This window comes from Fukomys damarensis, unplaced genomic scaffold (assembly GCF_012274545.1).
Source record: "Fukomys damarensis isolate Sample0158 unplaced genomic scaffold, DMR_v1.0_HiC HiC_scaffold_8, whole genome shotgun sequence".
NCBI classification, from domain to species: Eukaryota; Metazoa; Chordata; class Mammalia; order Rodentia; family Bathyergidae; genus Fukomys; species Fukomys damarensis.
In genome coordinates this window covers 33,139,553-33,147,733 of record NW_022900920.1, presented here as the reverse complement: position 1 = coordinate 33,147,733, position 8,181 = coordinate 33,139,553, and positions in this window count along the sequence as shown.

The window sequence follows — 8,181 nt, the reverse complement described above, 5'->3', positions numbered from 1 at the left end:
CTCCCTCCTGGGCCTGGACGCGCTCGCCTCCCCTGCTTCACCCAGGACGGCCCGAACGGAGAGGCGGCAGAGGCTTGCAGGGGAGACCCGGTGTCCCAGGAAAAAGCCATTCCCAAGCCACCGGTTCCTTCTCTGCCCTCGCCGTGGAAGGTTTTAAACGCACAGCGAGGCAGTCGCCACAGTGCACACCGGGAGCCGGCTCACTGGGGAGCTGTGGGGGGCAGCTTTCACCTTGCTCCCCGAGTGGCCAAGGCTAGTGCCAGGTGCAGGGCCCGCCTGGTCAGCGAGAGCAGGCAGGGTTTCGGGCTCTGCCCGTCTGCGGGGCCTCAGCCAGGCCCAGCCCTGTGCCCCTGCGCCCCTGGCCCTGAGGGCCTTCATTCCCTCGGCACCCATGTAGGTGAAAGCCAAGTGCTTGGCCACTTCGGAAGGGCGGCTTTCCCGAGTCCTGTGTGAAGCAAGAGGCAGGCCAGACTGCGGGTGTGCAGCTGTGCTTCAGAACCCCTCAGAGACACGCTGGGGAGGCGACAGATGAGCCACCCGCGCCCACGGTTCCGTCCGCACCACGAGTATTGAATGAGAACTAAAGCCCAATAATGAAAAGTTTGCACCGCTGATTTGTGTGGTGTAGTAGTTACCAGGTGTAAAGTGAATAGCCCGTTATGCAGGCCAAGAAATAGGGCATTGTCTGAGCTAGGATGTAGCTCAGTGGCATGGCACCTGCCTCGAAAGCATAAGGTCCTGAGTTCGATTCCCAGTATCGGAAAAAAGAAATAGGACATCTGCCCCTCACCCCGTTCCCTCCAGCCCGTCTTTGGCCTCACTATGCACCCCGGTGGTGTCTTCTTTGTGCTAATATCTGGATGCTTCTCTCCTCAGTAGAGCATGCTTTGCATGTGTGTGTGCTAGCGTGTGTATGTGCGTGTGTGCCTGTGTCTGGTGCCTGGAAAGAACCCAGGGTCTTGAGCCTGCTGGGCCTGCGCTCTGCCACTGAGCTGCATCCCCAGCCCAGAATTCTTATAAAAGAATCACACTGTGTACTATCTCATAACTCGCTCCTTTCCTTTAGCTCTGTGGGGATTTAAAGACTTTTTGTTGTGGTAAAATATACGTGATGTAAACTTACGTGTGCGCTTGCTTTCAGCTTTGACAATAGAAATTGTATGTGTCTGAAGTGTACATTTCCTTCTTTTTGTTTTGAGTCTGGAGATGGAGCCCAAGGTGTCACACGTGCTAGGCCAGGGCTCTGCCTCAGGGATCCAGCCTGGCTCAGAGCACACCCACGTGCACACGTGTGCAGTCATCACCACGGAGTCGCTCAGCATGGCCGCCTATTTGCCTCGTTGCTGTGCATGTGGGCTGCGGGCTCTTGGCATCTAACCTCTCGGTTTACACGTGAAGGACATGATACAGCATGGCTTCTGGTGTTTTGTTTTGTTTGAAATATGGTCTCACTATGTAGCCCAGGCTGACCTCAAACTTGGAGCGATCCTCCTGCCTCAGCCTCCTGAGTGGTGGGATTACAGGTGTGCACCACGACGCCTGGCCATCACTGTTAACTATAGTCACATTACTGTACCTCAGAGCTACAAAATGTACTCACCTTGCAAACAGAAACTTCTTTTGCTTTGACCTATACCTATTTCCCTTACCTTGTGACCTCAGCAACCACTATCCTATTCTTTGCTGTTATGATCCCACCTGAATCTTTTAGATTTTACTTATTAGCGATAGCACCAAATTCTTGCCTTCTGCGCCTGGCTTGTTTCACTTAGCATAATGTCTTACATTCATCGTGTTGTCAGAAATGACAGGATCTTTTCTAAGGTTGACTCCTGTGTGTGTTATGGTTTATATCTAGATGCCCCCCAGCCTCTGTGCCCACAGGCTGGGATTTGGGGAAGTGACCGGACATGGGATGGGTCCACTGGTCCACTGATGAACTCCTAGCCGAGTAATGTTGGGAGGGGAGCCTGGCTGGGGGTCCCAGGCGTGACCTGGATGGCTCTGTCTCCTTCCTCCTCCCTTGATCTCTCTGCTTCCTGCCTCCCTGCCCTGAGCTGCCTCTGCCATGTCTGCCCAGCCGGCTATGGACTGAAGCCTAGACAAACTGAGCTAAAAACCTCTCATTGGCGTGTGGGTGTTGGGCACCATGCCCCAGCATGGAGGAGGTAGCTGTGACACACACACGGCACACGTTTGTGTGCCTGCATCCCACGTGTGTCACACGTTCCTGATCCCACCCGAACCACCTTTAGCTGCACAAGTAGTGGCATTAAGCACATCACAGCGCTGTGCGGCCATCCGTGCTGTCCATTTCTGGACCTTTTACAGCATGGCGGTGAGCCACAGGCTCCTCAGTAAGGAGCAGTTTCCCGCTCCCCACGGCCCACCCCCAGTAATCTGCATTCTACTTTCTGTCTCCATGCGTTTGCCTGTCCCAGGCACCTCACCCTCCTGTAAGTGGCTTCTCAGTTTCCTCCTTTGCGCTTTGCGAAGCCTTCGTGTCCCGTGGTGCTCCGGCCCACTGACCACGCCCCAGAACCCCTCCTCTTGAGGCTGAGCACCGTCGCACCCCACCTTGCATCTACCCTGGCTCCTGCAGAGGGGCGCTGCGCCCTTCTCGCCCTCCCAAGGCTCGCTGCCCTACGTGTGGGCGCCCCGGACTTGCAGGCCCTGTGCCCGTCCCTGGGGTCTGAACGGCGGGAGGGTCGCCGGGCCAGACGGCAAGGCTGTGACTTCCTCCCGTCCAAGTACTAAGCCAACCCGACCTGCTTAGCTTCCGAGATCAGACAGCGTGGGTTCAGGGTGGTATGGCCTTAGACGGACTTTCTTTCTTTGGCACCGGGGATTGAACTTGGGACCTTGTGCTTTCGAGGCATGCGGCGGCACTGCTGAGCCAAGTCCCCCCGCCCTTCGCAGACTGACTTTTCTGATGAGCCGCCCGAAGCCGCCAAAGCGTCTGCCCTCTGCCCTGACGAGGCTTGTTATTTCGGGTTTTGTTTACTCGTTTATTTGTTTTACATCTAATAGCCATACCGCTGGGTCCGGAGTGGTCACATGTGTTTACGATCCTCTCGGGTTGTGTTGCCGCACGTGTGTTTTCATGAACTGTGTATTGTGCCACAGCGATGCTGTGTTTACGCACTCACTGCTGGGGGGCACTGGGTGATTTCTGGTTTGCGTTCATCAGCAACACAGCTTGTTCAGGAGTCCTGCTCCACCCAGACAGGCGGACATCCCTCCCGGGCCCATGGTGAGGCCAGCCTTGAATCCACTATACCCTAGGTTGGCCTCAAATTTACAGTCCTCCTGCCTCAGCCTCCTGAGTGCTGAGATTATAGACCTGCTCCACCATGCCTGGCTTCATTACGCTAGAGCTTTGTGTTTGTTTTTCATGTCGGCCATAGCAGTGGGCAGGTGATGGCTTTCTTTTGCTTTTCCATTTACTCCTGAGAGTGAGAAGTTGTCCACTAGTTGATTGGTCCCAAATTCTCAGGTCAGCTCTATTTCTGGTCTTGGGAATCACACGAACCCATCACTTCTCACTTTCCTTGTGAGCCTGTTTTCTACGCTTTTCTGTCTCTCGCAGCTGAAAAAGTCCCCAAAATGGAGAGATTGTGGATGGTGCACCAGAAGCTATTTCCCTTTGAGCCCAGCAAATCCCTCTTGTAAGAACTGGGGTGTCTTCAGTGCCCCAGGCCAAGTGCTGACAGGTTGGGCCGAGGCTCAGCGGCCCTCACAGTGACTGGCAGCACACGGCCTGCTTCTGACTAGACTCCTGGTGCCACCGCAGCTGGAGGGTCCCTGGGCCTGGAACTGAAACAGGTGGGTGGGAGAGGCTGCCCCTTTCTCAGGGGAGCTGGAGATGGGGTAGACACCCACCAGGGAGGACATTTCGAGTGTGACAGGGAGCAGGGTGAAGAGCTCAGGTGTGGCAGCTCCGGGTCTCTCTGGGCTGACTTGTGTGGTACTGGCAGCCTCTGCCCCCTGGGTGGAAAAAGTGCTGGAGAAGCCAGTGAGGTGGGGTGTCCCTGAGCTGCGTAGACCTCCCCAGGAGGCTGTGTCACTGTATGGAGGTCCCAGAGTCTTTGATGGAATCTGGTTTCAGCTTCAAACTGGTGGATCCTTGTGCCTCTGAGGAAGTGGGGAGCTGTGGGTTCTGGGTGGTCAGTACTTAAAGGGGAGGGCGGCCCTCTGCTGGCCACTGTGAGAGTAGCCAGTGAGGTCAGGCCTGGCACTGTGTGTGTGTGTGTGTGTGTGTGTGTGTGTGTGCGTGCACGTGTGTGCTAGGATTGTATAAGGCCTTCTCTTTTACTAATAAATGACCTCCACAACTGTTTCCATTCCTCCTCTCTTCCATAGACACCTACTGAGTCATATGTGGCCTAGATCTCTGGGCATAAATTATCTTTGAAAATGGAACGTGGGACCGGAGATTTATCTCAGTGGTGCCACTGTCTGCCTCGCAAGTGCAAGGACCCAAGTTCTGTCCTTGGTACCAAAAATTAATAAAAAATAAAATTGTTATAAAAAAAGAAAAAATGTGTATTGCACAGACATGGCTTGTAGAACTTTTCTTATTCCTTCTGCCCTCCACTGTTTTCATCCTTGCCCATGTTGTTACAGACACCGCAGATCTGCACTTCCCTGCCACGTCTCTAGGTTGTGCCTGGACCCCCCGCCGACAGTGCTCGGGTGCTCTGACCACAGCCCTGCTGTGAAGGAGCCTTGTCGGCATTGCCTCTTGGCCCTGGGTCTGCGCTGCTCTGAGGCATCTGTCCTGGAGGAGCCGTGGGTGGACACACAACAAGATTTCCCTCCAGGGACCCTCATCGGTCCACACTACTATCAGCAGCATGACGGTTTCCATCCCCACGCCCTCATCAACCTCAGAACCTTTTCCAATAACACAAACGCACAATGAGGCTGCCTTGTTTAAATTACACTTTTTTGATTCTGACTGAGCTTGAGCAGCACTTCATGTGTGAGTCTTTTGGGCTTCCCTTTTGTGAATTGTTGGTTCATTTCTTTTCTGTGTTTTTCTGTTGGGGCCTCCCCCCTTTTTTTTTAAAGACAGAGCTGGCTGGCTTGCTGCTGCTGCTGCTGCTTGTCTTCTGTTCACTCTGCAATGCCCCTCTGCCATGCTGCCCTGCCTTGGAGCCAGCCAATTATGGACTGAAACCTCTGCAAACTAACCTTGAGATTCAACATTAGGTTATTTATTTGAGCTCTCTCTCTCTCTCTCTCTCTCTCTCTCTCTCTCTCTCGTACTGGGGATTGAACTCAGGTCCTTCCATTTGCCAGGCAGGTGGTGGAACCACTGAGCTAAATCCCTGGCCCAGCTCATTGTTTTTCTGATGTGGGAATTCTCTGCTTGAAGATGGCAGAGTGCTAAGTAGCAACAAATAAATCTCCCCAAGATTCAGACACTGGAAAATAACAGCTTGGGAAGAAAAGGAGGAGGTGGATCCTCGAGAACCAGGAAGGCTCTGAGGGGAAAATTGGAGTCCGCAGAAGGTAAAAAGAGAGACCTCAACACAGAAAAAGAAAGGGGCAAACTGAACTCTCCCCAGCTCCTGCTTCACGCTTATGGTGTGAGAAAGGAAGAAAGAATCTATAGAGACACACTGAAAACAGGTGATTCCAGAGGCTTTCAGGGAGAAATGCATCAATGGAACAGAGCAGTGGATGCTGTGTGCTGCAACAGCTGGTGAGTGACTCCAGTCCAAGTGACTGCTGTGTCCCCTCAAGTGAGCTTGGCCGGATCCCATGTTAGGGAGGAGCCAGCTGAACCTGGGACTCGGAACAGCCATGGGTTGGCTTCATCTCAGGGCTTCCAGTGTTGAAATCCCACAGTGACTGGGTGAGGGGCAACCACAGGAGATGACCAGGGTCAGGGAGCCAAGGTCAGACCAGCAAGAGACACCCAGAATATTGCGGGCTGAACAACTCAGGTCCCAAGCCCACAACCAGAGGCCAGGATCAGCCTGAACTTGTGTGGAGTTGAAGGTATCAGAACTGGCACCCTGCCCTAGTCCTGCCACAGGTTTGCTGGGATTACCCAGCATGGATCTGGGCTCTGACTGACTCCTTAGTCTACCAGAAAGAGCAGAGTCATACCCTGAATTGGACAGTACCACAAAACTGTAAGCCCCAGAACAGGCTTGAAATCACAGAGAAATTTCATCTTCTTTTCTTTTCATTGCTTGTGGGCTTTGTTGTTGTTGTTGATGTGGCTTATAAATTGTTTTTGTTTTCTAAAGTGTGAATATTGTTTTTAGTTTTAGTTTTGTTTTGTTCTTATTTTTATTTCTTCTTTGTTTCTCTCCTGTCTTCTTTACCAGTTTCCTGAGGCTTGGGTAGTCTTCCTTTGTCCTTCAGCCTTGCTTCTATCTCTTTCTATTTTTTTATTTCCCTATTTTTCCTCTTGTCTCTTTTAAATTTTTTCCCCTTTAGTTAAAATCACTTTATTGAGTGGATATTTACTGTATATAATTATCTGATTTGTCTCAGATTTTGTTATATAAATGTTGTACCTGTGTTAGAGGTGACGAATTAACTATTAATCGTTTTACAGAGTGTGCTTGATGCTTTTGTTATTACTGATTGTACTACTTTATTTACCCAAGGTGACGTAGTTTCTGTGATCAGTTAATCTTTCCTATATCCCAATACCTAGATTGTCTGGGGGTCATAAACAATCCTATAGTCAAGTACCAAAGAACTGGGTGGTAGGCCAAACAGGCAGCAACCTTCCATCCCTAATAAATTGAGAAGGCAGGATCCTGGGACAGGATCAAAGGTCAAAACCCAGCTACGCCTAGAAAGTATCTCTGAAAAGTAGTCATTTCCTAAAGAGGCCTCAATACTAGTAATGGAACTACTCACCGTAAGCAATTTACATGCCTCAACACAGAAAACAAATAACAACCACAAGAAAATAGAAAATGACTGGGCCAGCTCAGTGGTTCCACCACCTGCCTCACAAGTGCAAGGTCCTGAGTTTGATCCCTAGTACTGAAAAGAAAAGAAAAGAAATCTGGGAGATTAAAATTCTACTGAAAGTATACACAGCAGAGTCAAGCAATGTGAAGGTAGAATATTAGATGTAGAAGACAGGATGGTGGTTGGCAATCATCCAGTGAAAGACCTCTTAAAAATAGCAAGTGACCAGGAAAAAAAAAAAATCAATCCAACAGCTTCGAGACAATGCAAACAAAACTAATATAAGATCGACTGAAATCAATGAAGAATCAGAAGATAGCATGAAGGCCATCAGAAACCTGTTGACAGCAGTAATAGCAGAAAACTTTCCAAGCTTGGAAAAATAATTTGAGATCCAGGTAAGTAAGACACATAGAACTCTAGGTGGTCATGATTAGAAAAAAACTATACCACGGCATACAGTAGTCAATATTCCAGAGATTCAACCAAGAATAGAATACTAAAAGCTGTTAGAGAAAACAAATGTATCTATCACCTATAAAGGAAAGCCTGTCAGAACCACAGCAGACTTCTCAACTCAAACTTGTAACTCAAGGAGAAATTGGAGTGAAATATTTCATGCCGTAAAAGAAAACAATCTCCCACCCATATTGGGTTGGAGCAAAGTTATCTTTCAAAATTTATGGAGAAATAAGATACTTCCATAACAAGAACACCTGAAGAAATTCATGATCACCAAACTAGCCCTCCAAAAAGTTCTGAAGGATATTCTAGAAAAAGACAAGAAGACAGAAATTCCAAGAGTCCAGATAGAATGAATCCACCAGGCAAGGCGAGAAAGTAAACAGAAGGGAAAGAAAGGGAACCATCAACAGGAAAATAATGTGATAAGGACAAATCAATAGGTATCAGTTATCACCATCAATATGAATGGTCTCAATTCACCAATCAAAAGAAACAGACCAGCAGAATGGATTAAGAAAAAATACCCACCAGAGATTTGGTTTAATGGTTCTGCCGCCTGCCTTGCAAGTGCAAGGGCCCGAGTTCGATCCCTGGTACCAAAAGCAAAAACAAAAACAAGTTTTTAGGCTGGGCGTGGTGGCGCATGCCTGTAATCCCAGCACTTGGGAGGCTGAGGCAGGAGGATTGCTGTGAGTTCGAGACCAGCCTGGGCTACATAGTGAGTTCCAGGTCAGTCTCAACTACACAGTGAGACCCTGTCTCAAAAAACCA